At 43.2% G+C, this 17,358-nt stretch overlaps 1 protein-coding gene across 1 annotated transcript in view; it reads left to right on the top strand.

Moving 5' to 3' along the window:
* DISC1 (DISC1 scaffold protein) overlaps nucleotides 1–17,358 on the top strand; it is a 378,435-nt gene that overhangs the window by 179,335 nt on the left and 181,742 nt on the right. The window lies entirely within an intron of this gene.

Here is a 17,358-nt window from a genome sequence, read left to right on the forward strand (position 1 = left end):
CCCAGAGCTAATCAGCTTCAAAAGAATCATAAAAATTTAACGAAAAGTTATAATAATTACATGTATAGGTTTTAAATGGTATTTTAAGAAGGAATACAATAATTGGCAGCTTCTGCTCCTCAGATCATTAAACAACTAATGTTGGCAGCTAATGAGCAATTTGGTCCCTGGTGCAGTCACGCGTATTATTTACAACCAGTAGAACATGGCAGTGCAAATGTGGGGCTTGGCTCTTAACAACTTCACATGCCATTTACTTGAAATTATGGGCCCATTTGCTGAGAGAAAAAAAAAGAGGATTGAACACAATCTTGCTTCCGAGTTAGGGTTTTTGCCTTCCTTAATCAATATATCTTTCCCAGGAATACAGGTGGATGAGTCTGTATTAAGCCCAAGGGAAGAAATGTATAGTTCAGGCAGCAGAGATAGCCTCACTCCAGTGTGAACAATCTCTCTTCAGACTCCAGGGAAAATGCCTAAGATGGTATATTGCATGTGGGGCAGGTTTCCTGTTTTAGCTCTTTGGTCAGCTGAGAAAATTGGTGAGGCCTGATCTGCTGAAGGATGACCTGAATTAACCCTCCTGGTAACTGACCTTTTGACCTCACTATTTTCCGATTGCTCTGTATGCTCTTTGGTGGATGGGCCTTTCAGTCAGTGGGCTGTCCCCATGGGTGATACTAGTGATAAGGTGGTCAACATTTTTTTGCAACTCCTGCATATAATGCTATTTCTGTTTCCTCCTATTTCAATACCTTCAGAATGGGCAAACCTTCACTCCATTAGGTAAGATTCTTAAAAGCCCTATTGAATAGAGAGGATCTTAAGGGAGGTCCTTAAGATTCTTAGGGGGTCTTTTGTCTGTCTTCAAGTTTTTATGATTCGCTCTCTTAGATTTATAGACTGATTGATATGGTTTGGCTCTGTGTCCCCACCCAAATCTCATCTCAGATTGTAATCCCCACATTCAAGGGAGGGACCTGGTGGGAGGTATTTGGATCACGAGGGTGGTTTCCCCCATACTGTTCTCGTGATAGTGAGTGAGTTATCATGAGATCTGATGGTTTAACAAGTGTTTGGTAGTTCTTCCTGCATTCATTCTTGTTGCCACCTTGTGAAGAAGGTGCCTTGCTTTCCCCTTGCCTTCTGCCATGACTGTGTTTCCTGAGGCCTTCCTAGCCATGCGGAACTGTGAATAAACTAAATCTATTTTCTTTATATATTACCCAGTCTCAGGTGGTATCTTTATAGCAGTATGAGAAAGGACTAATACATCCATCCTAACTTTGATCTATGGCCTGAGGTTCTTTCTTAATTTGAGAATTATTTGCCATTTGCAGAGAGTAGGATTAAGAAATTAGTTTCATTTTCAAACCTGGCCAGATCTAGCTCCTTTACATGTAACAGTTTATTCTTTAACTCATCTCTCTTGTTTTGCATTTCATCACAAGCAGTGACAGGAGGTCAGTGGGCACTTCTGTATTCTGTCTGGAAATCTCCTTGGGTATCTAATTATAATTATTAGGGACTCTTTTTTATATTGCCTCAGTTGGTAACTGAGTGACTTTTTTGCCACTACAAGGATCTTTTTTTTTTCTAGTTTCTGACACATTTTTCTTACTTTTTTTTATCCTTCACTGAGGCCCATGAGGCGTCTGCCTCCTACCGAGTCCCAAAACCAATGCCTGGATTTTAGGATTTTGTTACAACAGCATCCCATATCCAGATACCAAAATCTGTTTTCATTATCTACTGCTGCATAATAAAAAATAAGTCACTTTAAGACGTAGTGACTTAAAATATTACCAGTTATTTATTTTGCCCATGGAAATACAATTTGGGCAGGGCTGGGCAGGGACAGCTAGGGTGGCTCAACTGGGGCGGGAGAATCTACGCCCAAGATGGTGCATACATATGGTCTGGCTGTTGAGTGCTCTGTATGTGGGCCTCTCTATAGGCAGCTTGGCTTCCTTACAACATGGCTGCTAGGTTCCAAGAGCAAGTGTCCCAAGAGAAAGGAAATGGAAATTTCTTGTTCTTAAGGTCTGAATTCAGAAACTGGTATGCATCTCTATTAATGTGTAATAAGTGGCTCCTCAAACTTCATAGCTTGAAACAACAAACCTTTATCTCTCACAGTCTCTGAGAGACAGGAGTCCAGAGTGACTTAGCTGGGTGGCTCTGACTCAAGGTCTCATAAGGTTGCTGTTAAGACACACTTTGGAGCTGCAGTCCTCTAAAGGCTTGGCTGGGGCTGAAAGATCTGCTTCCAAACTCATGCATGTGTTGTTAACAGACGGCTTCAGTTCCTTGCCACAAGAGCTGTGCCATAGGACCTCTTGCAACATAGCAGCTGATTTCCTCAGAGCCAGTGATCTGAGGGAGAAAGAGCAAATAAGACAGAAGCCACAGAGGCCGGGCGCGGTGGCTCACGCCTGTAATCCCAGCACTTTGGGAGGCCGAGGTGGGCGGATCATGAGGTCAGGAGATCGAGACCATCCTGGCTAACATGGTGAAACCCCATCTCTACTAAAAATACAAAAAATTAGCTGGGTGTTGTGGCGGGTGCCTGTAGTCCCAGCTACTTGGGAGGCTGAATAGCGTGAACCCGGGAGGCGGAGCCTGCAGTGAGCCAAGATCATGCTACTGCACTCCAGCCTGGGCAACAGAGCGAGACTCCATCTCAAGAAAAAAAAAAAAAAGAAGCCACAGTTAGGCTTTGTTAGGACTTAGCCTACAAAGTCACACAGCATCACTTCTGCTTAGTGAGTAGAAGCAAGTCACTAAGTTCAGTTCAGCCCACATGCAAGGGGAAGGAAACAGGTTTTACCCCAAAGGAGGAGTATTAAAGAATTTGGTGGCCATATTTTTATAACCACTGCAGTGTTACTTCCATTGTGTTTTATTGGTCCAGCACTCCTGGTGTGCTGATTCAAGGGAAGGGCCATTATAACAAGTCTCAATGGGAGGTGTGTCAAGGAGTTTCAGTGCCATGCTCTAAAAAGTGCCACAGTGTTTATTGAGACAGAAGGATTTTGAGAACTGAAGACCTGGACAGAGAGCTTTTCAGTCGGAGGAAATGGCCTGTTCCATTTATTTACTGAAAAGAAAAATATCATGGAGCATCTATGAAATGTCAGATCTGGTTCTAGGCACTGAGGCTGCAGTAGAGAACAGGACAAGATCCCCCTTCCTTTTTTTTTTTTTTTGAGACAAGGTGTTGCTGTGTTACCCAGGCTGGAGTGCAGAGGTGAGATCATAGTTCACTGCAGCCTTGATTTCCTGGGCTCAAGCCATCCTTAGCCTTAGCCTCTGGAGTCACGGGATTATCAGCATGAGCTCCTGGCTCAATGTCTCTTCTTTTTTGATAGCTGTGTTCTCCCACTGGCCACAGTGGCGTGGAGCTAGATATGCCTGGGCTGAATGTGGAGGAAAAGCTCAGCTATTTCTTCAGGAGGAAGAGTAGTCTAGATTGGCCCAGGTATAGGATTAGTATTGTGGTAGCTCTTCAGAGTTGGTTAGGACCAGGATACACAGAGCTCTGAATTGTAGGCTAAGGATAAGAGCATTTTAGGGAGCCATTACAGTGTTTTAGCGGAGTAGTGACATGATTAAAACCAGACTTTAGGAAGCGTGATCTGGCCATGTTGTACACAGAGGGATGGATGTGGTAACACCTCGGGAGTCATGGAATTAACTAGGATGTTAGCAATGGAAAAAGGAAGAAAAGTAGGCTAGTATAGGAAATCTACTACAGATAGATAGTTATTGATTTTTGGAAGAACCGTGATGATACTAATGTATCCAGTTGAGTATGGTGTAATACACATTAAGAAAAGTAATTTAGAAAGCCCATTGTTTCTCTCCCTTTTCACTGACCTGTACACACCTTAAATGTGTTTTAGTCACCTCTTTTCTTTCCATTCTCTATTTCTGTTTCAATTTTCCTGTTCAGCAGAGAATAGTTTGGTTTAAAGCAGATAGCAAAAGTGGATTCTGCTGTTACTGTCCTTCCTAGACATATCAGTCAGTTCTCAAACTGCTGTAAAGAAATACCTGAGGCTGGGTAATTTATAAAGAAAGGAGGTTTAATTGGCTCATGATTCTGCAAATTGTACAAGAAGTGTGGCAGCATCTGCTTGGCTTCTGGAGAAGCCTCAGGAAACTTACAGTCATGGCGGAAGGTGAAGGGGAAATCAGCACTTCATGTGGCCAGAGCAGGAGGAGGGGGGTGGGGGAGGTGCCACACACTTTTAAGTAGCCAGACCTTGTGATAACTCACTATTGCAACAACATCACCAAGAGGGATGGTGCTAAATCATTAATGAGAAACTGCCCCTATGATCCAATCACCTTCCACGGGATCCCACCTCCAGCATTGAGGATTACATTTCAACATGAGACTTGGATGGGGACACAGATCCAAGCCATATCACCAGAGAAGGAAAGTACAGCTCTGAGCTCTATGCATACTGACTTAGAGGAAGAAACTCACCAGGGCAGAGAGATTTCTCAGTTTTTGAGTGCAGGGGCCATACAGTTAGTAGAGAGAAACTTGGGCTTTGGAATCTGAGAAGTGTGTGTTCAAGTGCAGCTTTATCATGACTTGGCTGAATGATCTTGGGCAAGTTATTTAACCTTTTCAGGTCTTGTTTCTTCATCTCTAAAATGGAGCTAATAATAATATTGCCTATCACATTAGGTTGTTGTAAGAATTAAGTGAGGTAGTGAATTAGAATAATATGGAACATCAGTATATTAATGCATGAGATAATAAATATATGAACGTGACGTCACTTTCCACAGAGTGAATACATGCTTAGCTAGTGATTGTTAGCCATGCATCTGAGTTGGGGGAGACCCAGCCAGGAGGTGACTCTCTGATCAGGTGTCACTCAGTGCTGCAGGTTCCCGGCCAGTGTACCTGTAGTAAAAGGGCAGCGGTGGCATCCATGCCTCTTAATCCAAGGCAGCTTTGGCCTCAGTGCCTGTGCAGTCTCCTGACTGGCCAACTAGGCTGGGCCACTTGTCAATGGGGAGGATTTGTTTTTTTGTTTGGTTTTCAGCTCCGAGTTCAAAAGCCTGGGAGACCTGCTGGCTTCTCTCCCAGACGTGGGCCACATATTATTAACCTGGGCCCTGGAGGTCTGATCAGTGTCCTGGCTGGATCCAGTGCAGTAAGAGAAGCCAAGGAGAAGAGAGTCTTCCAAGGCCTGGAGCAGGTCTGACCTAACTGCCCAATGTAGGAGGTTTGCCCTGGGACAAACTGAGGTCCTGCAGGGTTCGAGGGTGAAAGGCCTCTTCTCCCAGGAGGCAGCCCCAGACCCACCTTGCTGAACTGGCTGCCTGGAAAGGAAGTGAGAGTGAAGATCTCAAAAAAGACAGCTCTTTAACCTCTGTACTCTCACTGAACGCTCCCGCCCTCTGCCCAGGACTTGATGGCTTTGGCCCTGGCCCTGGGGCAGAGCGAAGGGAAAGCGTTGGTGCCCTCTAGGGCCGAGAGTGTGGCACTACAGCAAGTGTGTGGTGGATGCGGCTGACTTGTGCTCTGTGGCTACTACCCATCCCCATCAGAAACCTGGGCCTGTTTCCTTCCCTAGAATGGGGCTAGGACTTTCCAAACCACGGACCTGGAGCGATGAGAGTCGGTGTCTTGAGTCTGTGTCCACCATCTGCATGCCGTGCCTGCCTTCCCACTGCTGGGGGCCCTCAACCCTCCTCCAGTTCCTGTGTCTAAGACTTAGCAACAAGCATCCTTCCTGTGTGTTGGACTGTGGGTCTGCACCATTCTGAGACACGGTCTTATATTGGGCCCTACCTCTATCGGTGCTCGTTGACCTGACTGGTATCACAGTCCTCATCTGGAACGGGGCCAGCCAAGCTCTGGCCACTCCCCTGCCCTGGGACGAAGGCTCAGCCTCTGAGGCCCAGCGAGTAGTCAAGACTGGCTCTCTGATGCCTGGCTGCTCTGATGCTGGCATCCTGCATGCACTTCCAGCTCCAGCCTTGTCCTGCTCAAATTACCCCTCGTTATTGATCTGGTCCATCTGTTGAGTCACCCTCCAATTTTTTTCTTCCACTTTGTTTAATGCCTGGCACTCAAAAGACAGCCAGTAGCAGTGTTTGTTTTTCAAAAAATGGACCCTCATTCATTGGTTGCTGATCCCTAGAATCTGTTGTTTTCATACCTCCTTCACTTGGTAGGATTTTTGTCTCCTGCCCTGACTCCAGTGGGTATGTCTGTTTTTGAGCCCCGGTCCTCCTTCTCATCGGATGCATCCTCTGTCAGGTGATTGGAGCTGGCTGATGTTCCAGCTTCTGGACGCTGGAAGCCAGCAGCAGCAGCTGCCTGGGTGACAGCCTCATTGTGTGTTGGCAGGCTTCTCATTCACCTTTTTTAATCAATTGGACCTGAAAATCTTGAAGCTAAACAAACACAGCCCTGCTATTTTGGCACAAGATGAAGGCCAGTCTTAAGTAGTCTATAAAAGCTGTGAAAAAAAACTTTTAAAAGAGAATTATATCCAGGGCACCCAAGCTGCTTCCAGATGCAGAGGCAGCCCTGCATTTAATAATAGGCTTGCTGGAATCTCTTTAAAATGGTAGATGTTGGCCATCTTTTTCTTTTTTCTTTGCATTCCCGACAGAAGGACTTCCAATGTATGGCCCCGGTATTATTCCGTGTGTGTTTCAGAGAAGCTCTAAATTCCTGTAGCCATCAGACTTGGGTTTTTCACTCAGACTGCATGTTAGGATCATCTGGGGAAATTTAAAAATACTGGTACCCAGGCAGCACCAAATTCCTTCGGTCAGAATATCTAGGGATTGTTCCTGAATATGGGAACCTTCATAAATAGTTTCCAGGTGGTTTTAATGTCCTGCGAGGGCTAGAACCACCGTACCAGTGACAGGAGAGCTGGCCTGCCCTGCTCACTGCTGGCAGATGGACTCTTGAGTCACATCTTTGCACACCCAGAAGTTCCAGGCCCAATGTGCACCGTGGGTAAGTAGCTGCAACTGCAACCTGGCCTTGGCCTGGAAGCACATCTTGTAGGATTGCTGATCTTACCCTCCCCTGGCCTTCTCCTTGTCCTGGAAGATGTGCCTGAGGCTGAGAGACTTCCTTGTTTAATTCATCTAGCTGTCTGTTCTGAGAGCCCCCAGCTAAACTGAGGTTCCAGTCCCAGAGAAGCTAGCAACCTGCCCTAAGGAGAAATGAAGGGGAGATGGACATGGTATTTACTGTGTGCCTTTCATAGGATGCTTCTTTTACCTGGTAGATGGCCCAATGCCTAGTTGTCTGACCTGTGACCAGGGGCTCCTCGCCTGGGAAACTTGTTTATATGTCTTTGTGGCTCTTGCCTTTCCTGTGTTCAGTTTATGCCTACCTGTCCATTGCTCTGGCTCTGGGAGCCCAACCTTGTGCTCTCTTGGGCATCCCAGTTAAAACCTGGTCTGGGGCATCCCCTATTCTTCAGATGGAAGGTGCAAATGCAATATACACTGCAGTAGGAAACAAATTCAAAAAGTGTAATTTACAGATCCTGGGAAGGGAGGGCACAGAGAGTCGGGAGGGCAGTCCTATGTCCCTGGGCCACTCCAGATAGGAATGAAGCGTCAGGCAGAGAGAGAGAAACAAGGCACATGGCAACTGGCAGTGTGTATAGGGAGTAGGGCCTGGGTCACTGTAAGTTTTCAGGCAAATGTGTGAATGGCCTGTTTAAAGGAAGCAGTGGAGAAGCAGGGAGCCCAGTCTGCTAGTCAGGGGAGATGCCTCTAAGTTTTTATCTCTCGCCGCTGGCTTGAGCCATTGGGTGTGGTTTCCTTCTAATGCCTGGGCAGCTGTGTCATTCCCGTTAGAGTCACCACATGATTCTAATTACCTTAGAATTTATAGGAACCAGTTGGCAGCCCAACAAGTGGGCTCCTGTGGCCAATGAGGGAGCCTGGGGAGGGAATCTTCCCAGGACAGGCAGAGACCTCTGCCTGGTTATTAGATTGGCCGTCTTTGGTCTCACCTCAGTTTGGATGTATTTTTTTTTAATCTCACCTGCCCTCTTGTTACCTGTTTCCAAGAAGCAAACAGCTCAAATAATTATTTATTTTAAAATAACATAAGATGATGTCTCTGATACTCCAAAAGCCTTTTTTTTTTTTTTTTTAAAAAAAAGGATGGTTCTATCCAATTTGGCATTTCATTTATAGAGAATAAAAACTATCTATACCCAAAATGTATTCATTGCACACAGTTGTATTTGAATGGCAGCTTGAAATCTTCTCTCCTAACTGATGATTTTGGGGAAAATAAGAACATTTAAACAATAAACTAGATTTCCTAGATAAACACAAAATGGGTGAATTTCACACATCAAGTAATGAAAGTCGTTTTTTCCTTAAATTTAGAAACAAGGATTTAAATTTTCCTCTTCTGAATGAATGAATATTTGGCACCCACCCAATAAATATATATAATTTTAAATTTTCTTGAGGAAATATCCTTTTCTTGCATAATTAATTTAAAGGAAATTAAATTGACCATGTCAGTTGTCAAATAAGGAAAAGTAAGAATTTTGCTTGTTATTAATTTTATTTACAATAGTATTTAAAGGTAACTTTGTAAAATAACCCCAATGATATAATCTAAAATAAAATAGATTGTATTTAAATCACTTTTTTATTATATACCAAGAAAAACTATTGAATGATTAAAACATTCTTAAGTGGGTTCTTAACATTGTATGGAACTGGAAAGAGCAGTTCCGATCACAGAGGCATGGGCACTGTGTTCTAAGTGGTCACTGCACTGATTCAGAACAGCAGGGGCTGGCTCTGTACTGGGGTGGGTGGGTGCTCAAGGTCAGACCTACACAGCACTCCTGTGTCCACAGCTGCAGGGAAGCAGGAGAAATGGTGACCATAGTCCAGGAGAGGCCACTTGACATATGGCAGAAAAACAAAATTCAGGGTATGGACAGTGGCTGGGAGCATCAGCTTAATCGCTTTCTTTCTTTACTATTTTCCCTCTTTCTAAAAAAGTCTATGATTTAGATCAGTGGCTGCAGGAGGGAGACAAGAGACCCAATAAAGATGTTTTCAAAGATGATGCCTATCCGGTGTGAAAAGAAATGAAGACCTACCCAATGAGAATAAGCAAAAGCTATTATGCAGAGCTTGCTACAGCAAGGGAGTCAGACACCATCATTTGCAATTTGGCAGAGACTCAAAGGTGGGCAGATGAGTGGGAGAGCTTTATAGTGGAAAAAGGCGAAGGCTTCAGGTGTGCCCTGATTGGAGTTTATTGAAGTGGGGAAGCTGGAGGCGGCTCACTAGAAGCGAACATCCTGTGTGCTTGGTTAGGGGAGCATATTTGACTTTCTCTGGTGAGTCCTAAGTTGGAATCGGGGACAAAAATTAGGGAAGCCATCGGTTATTAATCCAGTCCTGAACATTTTGGGCCAATTGTTACAGAAGTTGTTATTTAGCTTCCTGGATAATTACTAGAGAGCAATTTGGCTTCCAGCAGGTCTGACTTAGAGCAGGCCGGCTTCCGGGGTTGCTTTTTGTAGGTAGGGGTATTGTTTTCTGGGAAAGTTGCTGCACCGTGTGGATCAGAGTTCCATCTTTTGCTATGGCCTGGCTGTTGTCCGATTGTATATTTAGTCAGTCACCAGGCACCACATTTTCTCAATCTGTTGGAAAGTTCTGTGTGTCCAGTGTTATCTTCCCCTTGTATTCTATGAAATATATGGCTGTCTGAAATGTTTGATGTGCAAAGCCAGCCATGGGGCTCTGCTCACAGGAAATGCTTTTGGCTATCTCAGGAAGTCATGGTGACTGGAAGAAATGCACAACCCTGACAGAAAATGGCAAATTCTAGCTGAAGGGACCTCCAGGGAGAAGGGGGTTGGGGAGGGGAGAAGTTGGCTGGGGCTCGTTGGCTGCCTCCGTTGCCCTTTGGTTCAGCCAGCCCAGGCTCACAGCGGATATCCCTGACCTGGCCAGGGGAAGGCTCTGAAAGACAAAGGTAGATCTTGATCTTGCTTAACTGTGCACTTGAGCTTGCAGTTCCTTGAAAGATCTGGTGTCACGCAAGACAAATTATACAGCACTCTACTATTTCTGGAGTTTGATCATTCTCAGCACTGGCTTTATTTCTTTTTTTCCACTAAAGAAGTATAGTTCAAATGTGGATAGGTGAAAGTAGATAATCTTAGGAGGATCGTTACAAACTGAAATGTCCATGAGTTCAGGAAAGTGCCATGTGTGTGGGGGTACCCCAGGTGAGAGGCCTGAGGATGGGGCACGTGAAAGGGCCCATGTGGGCACAGGATTCATCCCCCCTCCGCCATGTACTCTCTCACTTTAGTGGTGATTTCTATCCAGCTATTGACTAAGTCACTTATTGACATGAGATCAGAAGAAACAAGTTCAAGTTCAGCAATCTCACATGGGATCTTAGAACTCTGAAACTTTGTGACCTTCACAAGGTTACCTCTGGGTCTAGATTTTTTAACTGGAAATCAAGGACAATCATTAAGAGACTCCTCTTCCTGGATTGTTGGGAAGATTAAATGAGACAATCCATGTAATGAGAGCATTGTAATCTCTAAATTGGATTCTCATATAATGACCTCAGGTGAAGGAAGAACTATTCAAAATGCCCCAGGTACTATGAAGTACAGAGGGCAGGTTTTTTTTTTTTTTATAAGGGATGGGGTCTTGCTCTGTTGCCCAGGCTAGAGTGCAGTGGTATAATCATGACTCACTGCCACCTCAAGCTCCTGGGCTCAAGTGATCTTCTTACCTCAGCCTTCCAAGTAGCTAGGACTAAAGGTGCATACCACCATGACTGGCTAATTTTTAAATTTTTTTGTAGAGATGGGGGTCTTGCTATGTGGCCCAGGCTGGTCTCCAACTCCTCAAGCAATCTTCCCATCTTGGCTTGGCAAGGTGCTGGGCTTACAGGTATGAGCCACCACACCTGGCTGATATTTGAATTCAGAGATGCTGAGGATAAGTAATGTTAAAACAGAGTGGGTAAAGTCAGCTTCAGCATATGCCTAGAGATTTAAATTGTGTTATTTGCAGAATAAAATATGTTGATAAGTGCTTTAAAAACCTATGAGAATACCCAGGTTTCATTCCCTTGTTGAAGAGCAGGCGGGCACAGGTATATTGGGATGCCATAGGTGGCATATTCTTCTCCACACACATCCTCCTGTGGCATTTAGAAAGGGCCCGTGAAAGTTATGAAGATTCAGCTCACAGATCTCTGCTGGGACTTTCTTCAGGTATCAGCATTGACTTTCCACATTTTCATCACTGAGCTCCTGACCAATTTCAGAAGTCAGAGAGGTCTGCATCAAGCAAGGTCTTGGTCTAAGCCTCATGGGATTAGATCTGAGGTCAAAATGCCTATAAAATATTAATCAAGGGCATTGTAGCATTTTCTCATGGCTTGGGTTTTGATATGAACGGTCTCTTTGGGAATTCACACTCATTCTGCTCTTTTAAAACGTTCACTTTTTATCACTGTGCATTTTCCCAAGCCTTATTCCTCAGGATCAAAGAAAGGGCCCAGGCTTTAATTAATGATCTCTCCTATGTTTTACCAAGGGCACTGGTCTCTAGAGCTTGCAATGGGTTGCAAGGGATTAGAGGGTGTATTTGCAGCAAAACTTTTATACCGGCACTCGCTCTGTATATGTAGTCTCTTCCAATTTGTTTTCAGAGATCTTTTCTTTCTGACTGTTTGCAGGAGGACATGGCACGCTGTGGCATATTCTGCCTGGTGTCTCTGGAGGCATAGTTGGTGCCCATCCCACTTTTTATTAACTCTCTTGGTTGAAAACACAGCCCAGAAAACGTGTTGGGACTTCATAAGCACAGCCTAAGGAGGAACATTGGAAGATACAACATTGTACATGTGGCCACCCTGCCCCAACGCAGTCACACCTCCGTGCTGGTCCTCCGGCGAGCTCCCCAGAGCGTGGGGTCCCTTGAGGTTCTTTGTGGCATGCGGTAGGGGGCTCGATCCTCAGCTTCCTTGACTTGGCCATTGTTCAGGATGGAAATTACTGATCCAGGAAAAGTTTTATTTGAGGTTACTGTTTACAACTTGAAGCTCATGGAAGTGCAGTCTGCTCTCCTGTAGACTTTGCAGGTTTTTCCTAAACGGGTCCAACACATCAGCTTGGCATTTAGGGCACTATTGTTTTGAAGCAACTTCCTGTGAGTTTAGTCTCATCTCCTACCCCCTGCCCATTGCTCTCTAACCACAGTTCCTATTTCTTCTTTTGGGACTCTTATATTCTTCCCTCCAGAAATCTGCCTCAGTCTATCCTTCTGGAATAATCTCTCTTCTCCTCTGACCTCTCCTAGTATTTGCTTTTTCTTTGGAAGGCACCTTATCCCCTTTATTTTATGGTAACTTCCTGGAGAGCAGGAGCAGTACTTGTTCTCTTTTGTGTTTGTCATGTTGCTTTAAACAGTGAGAGACAAACACATGAGTCTCAATAGGGTCTTTATCCAATCATGGCATTGGAAACTATGGACTTCAGTGACAGATGATATGTGCTAGGTTTCAGAATGCCTTTAAGGTGGGAAAACATTTTGTATCATTTTCAACATTTGTATCAGTTTGAAATCTGCCTACTAAGTAACAATAAAGAAGTTAGCAACATAATTTATGTTTAAAAGGAGGTGTTCTGGGGTAATGTTCGAGTTGGAAACTTGCCCTATGGTTTACTGCACTGTGATCTTCAGCAAGATATTTTAGTTCTCCAGATTTCCCCTTTCCCGGCTGTAAAAAGAGATAACAATATGAATTTCAGTGAACATAAAAAGCACCCATTATTTTATATATTACAAAGAAGGAAAAATTGCTGTCAATTAAGCAGTAACAGTGCTTTCTATGGTTTAGAATTTTTATCTTATACTTACTGATATAGCTCTTTTAGATGTATTTAGGCTTTTGAAAAATCACATATCACCCATTAAAAAGGAAAATAAACTGGTTAAGGTTTTCGTTGGCATCTTCTTATTCAGTCTGAGTCTTCTGAAACACATTTGGACTCAGCGTTGTCGAGGTTCGTGTTTCCCCACACATCATCATCCTCTGAACCATTGAAGTTGTTGGGAGGCAACTTTTTCTCCCACAAGAATAAACTCTTTTCTGTAGGATTGTCTGTCTGTGAAACTGCTAACACCTTTCTTCAAGTTTTGAATGCTGGTGCTTTCCCAGTCTTTTTTTTTTTTTTTTTTTGAGACGGAGTCTCACTCTGTCACCCAGGCTGGAGTGCAGTGGCTCAATCTTGGCTCACTGCAAGCTCCGCCTCCCTGCAAGCTCTGCCTCCTGGGTTCACGCCATTCTCCTGCCTCAGCCTCTCCGAGTAGCTGGGACTACAGGTGCCCGCCACCACGCCCAGCTAATTTTTTGTATTTTTAGTAGAGACGGGGTTTCACCGTGGTCTCGATCTCCTGACCTCGTGATCCGCCCGCCTTGGCCTCCCAAAGTGCTGGGATTACAAGCGTGAGCCACCGCGCCCGGCCTCCTAGTCTTACAAATCTACATCAACACAAGATTTTCAGGCAACAGCCAGTACGCAGATGGTCCTAAAATAGTTTGTATATTGAAACACCAGGGGGTTGCAGATGGTCAGCCAGGCCAGGGAAAACAATCCAGTTATAACCACTACATTCTGACTACTTCCTGGCTGATGGTGATTATAGGACACATCCCTGTTTCAGAGATGTTAAAATGTAAAATAATAATAATAATAATAATATAAGATATAACCCGTTTCCTAAAGTTGTGATGACATTTAAAGGTGAGAAAGTTTGTAGCTATTATTGTGATTGTGGTTACTATAAATTCTTAGAAAACACAGTGGGGTTTTCCAATTAACACTAACTAATTTATGGGACACTCATTGATGTTATATGTTTATTAATTTATTGTTCAATGTTCATGCTTAAAAATTTCTTAATTTTTCCTCTTTTTGATTGAGGTATGGTTTACATTCATTGGAATGCACAGGTCTTAAGTGTTTACAGTTCTTGAATTTTGACACCTGTGTTACGAACAGCCCTACCAAGAGATAGAACATTTTCATCACTCAAGAAACAACACCCTGTATTGTCCCAGTCATCATCGTTCCTCCTCTGTTCTGATATTTTCTACCATGGATTAATTTGGCCTGTTCTAGAACTTAAGGGAATCATGTGGCACTACTCTTTTGTATCTTTTCTAAAGACACGTACATGTTGACCGGGCATGGTGGCTCACGCCTGTAATCCCAGCACTTTGGGAGGCCAGGGCGGGTGGATCACCAGGTCAGGAATTTGAGACCAGCCTGGCCAACATGATGAAACCTCGTCTCTACTAAAAAATACAAAAATTAGCTGGGTGTGGTGGTGAGCACTTGTAATCCCAGCTACTTGGGAGGCTGAGGCAGGAGAATTGTTTGACACCAGAAGGCAGAGGTTGCAGTGAGCTGAGATCGCACCACTGCACTCCAGCCTGGGCAACAAGAGCGAAACTCTGTCTCAAAAAAAAAAAAAAAAAAAAAAAAAGACACATACATGTTTCTGCACGTATGAAGAGTTTGTTTCTTTTTATTGCTGAGTAGTGTTTCATTGCATAGCTATAGTATTATTTTTGCATTTTCCTGCTCATGGACATTTAGGCTGCTTCCAGTATGGGGCTGGCTCTCAGGCATAAAGATACTGTGAACATTTATTTGAGTGCAAATATTTTTGATGACATGTTTTCATTTCTTTTGTGTAAATGCCTAGAAGTAGAATTGTTGGATTAAAAGGTAGGTATACATTTAACTTTATGAGAAACTGGCAGAACTTTTCTTGAAGGGACCATTTTACATGGGTGAGAGTTCCAGTTGCTCCATACCCTTGTGAATGTTGACGTTTTTAGTTGAGTTAATTTGAAACATTTGAGTGGGCTTTGGAATCTTTATGATTTTAATTTTTCTTTCTTTCTTTTTTTTTTATTTTTTTGAGATGGAGTCTTGCTCTGTCGCCCAGGCTGGAGTGCAGTGGCGCGATCTCGGCTCACTGCAAGCTCTGCCTCCCGGGTTCATGCCATTCTCCTGCCTCAGCCTCTCCAAGTAGCTGGGACTACAGGCGCCTGCCACCACGCCCGGCTAATTTTTTTGTATTTTTAGTAGAGACAGGGTTTCACCGTGGTCTCGATCTCCTGACCTCGTGATCCACCTGCCTCGGCCTCCCAAAGTGCTGGGATTACAAGCGTGAGCCACCGCGCCTGGCCAATTTTTCTTTTCTTAATAATTAATGATGTCAAATGCTTTTTCATATGCTTATTGGCCATTTGTGTGTCTTACTTTGTAAAATGCCTGTTAAGTCATTTGCCCATTTTTCAATGGCACCGTTTGTGTTTTAATTGTCAAGTTGTAGTATTCAAGTCCTTGTCAGTTAAACATAATGCAATGATTTTCTCCAAGTCTGTGACTTGTCTTCTCATTTTTCAGTTGTGTCTTTTGATGAGGAGAAGTTTTAAATTTTGATAAAGCCCATTTATCCTTTTTAAAATAGTGTTTTCTGTATCTTATCTGAAGTTCTTGCCTACTCCAAAGTCAATAAAATATTCATTTATTTTTTTTGTAGAAGCTTCATAGTTTTAACTTTTACATTTAGGCCTGTGATCCACCTTTAATTAAATTTTTGTATGGTTTGAGGTATGAATCAAGGTTAATATTTTTTCCATGTAGATAGCTAGTTGTTCCAGCACCATTTATTGAAAATACTTTCTTTTCCTTATTGACTTGCTTTGGCACTTTGGTTGGCAGTATATGTGTAAATCCACTCCTGGACTGTTTATTCTATTCCATCAATCTGTTTATCTATATGCAATGCCATATTACCTTGATTTATAGTGGCTTTAGCATTAGTCTTGAAACCAAGACTCACTTTTTAAGGATTGCTTTGGTCCTCCTCCTCCTCCTCCTTCTTCTTTCTTCCTATTCTTTTTCATTCTTCTTCTTCTTCTCCTTCCTTCCCTCCCTCCCTCTTTCTCCTCCTCCTCCTCCTTCTTCTTTCTTCCTCTTCTTCTTTGAGGTGGGGCCTTGCTATCTTGCCCAGACAAGAGTGCAGTGCCTGTTCAAAAGTGCAGTCATAGTGCACTACAGCCTCAAACTCATGGGCTCATTCTTCTAGATTTTATTTATTTATTTAGAGATGGAGTCTCACTCTGTTGCTCAAGCTAGAGTGCAGTGGCAGGATCTCAGCTCACTGCAACCTGCGCCTTCTGGGTTTAAGTGATTCTCCTGCCTTAGCCTCTTGAGTAGCTGGGATTACAGGTGCTTACCACTGTGCCAGACTAAGTTTTATATTTTTAGTAGAGATAGGGTTTCGCCATGTTGGCCAGGCTGGTCTTGAACACCTGACCTCAAGGGACCCACCACCTCGGCCTCCCAAAGTGCTGGGATTACAGGTGTGAGCCACCATGCCCAGCTCACTCTTAGACATTTTAGAATAAGCACATAAATTTCCACAAAAGAACCTCATACAATTTTGATTGGAATTGTATTAAATCAATGAATCAATGTGGGGAAAATTGAAATCTTACCAATATTGAACTTCCAGTGTATGTATACAGTGTATCTTTTAAATTATTTGTCTTTAATTTGTCTTAGCAGTTTTTGAAAAATAGTTTTCACTGTAGAGCTCTTGCGCATATTTAAAGAAGGTATCCCTCAGTATTATGAGTTTCAAAATATCTTGTAAATTGTATTTAAAAAAAAATCTTCTAGTTTTTTGTTATTTAGACATAAGATTGATTTTTGTATATTGACCTTGTATCCTGCAACCTTGCTACATTTAATTTATCATATATTTTTCTCAGTGCTTTACAGAATTTCTTGTTTATTCTTATAACTACCTATGAGTCAGGTGTTATTGCAATTATATTTTATAAGAAATTTGCCCCAGATGTGCTAACTTTCTTGCTCCAGGTCACACAATTTGAGTAAACAGGGGAGGAATTTAATTTAGGTCAACTCTGATTATATGGCCCAGTCCCCTTCCACACTGCTATAATATGTCATCTCTTTGACATTTGTATGTTATTTGAATGGAGTGACACATTGTGGTTTCTCTGGATTCCACTGGGACATTGTTGTGTCATCATACTTTACCGGAGATGGCTTCACCAATGGAACTCCTAAAATGGACATAACAAGAATAAGGTGATAAAAAAGACCGATGACTTTTCCAGTTTAAGGAGAGCAATATTTTTCCAGGTTCTTTCCCCAGAGGACTGCTAAGGAAATTGTACATAATCTCAAAGTGCAGTTTCTTTGCCCATGCTGTGAATGTACATTA

The sequence above is a fragment of the Hylobates moloch genome, unplaced genomic scaffold (genome assembly GCF_009828535.3).
Source record: "Hylobates moloch isolate HMO894 unplaced genomic scaffold, HMol_V3 SCAFFOLD_18, whole genome shotgun sequence".
NCBI lineage: Eukaryota > Metazoa > Chordata > Mammalia > Primates > Hylobatidae > Hylobates > Hylobates moloch.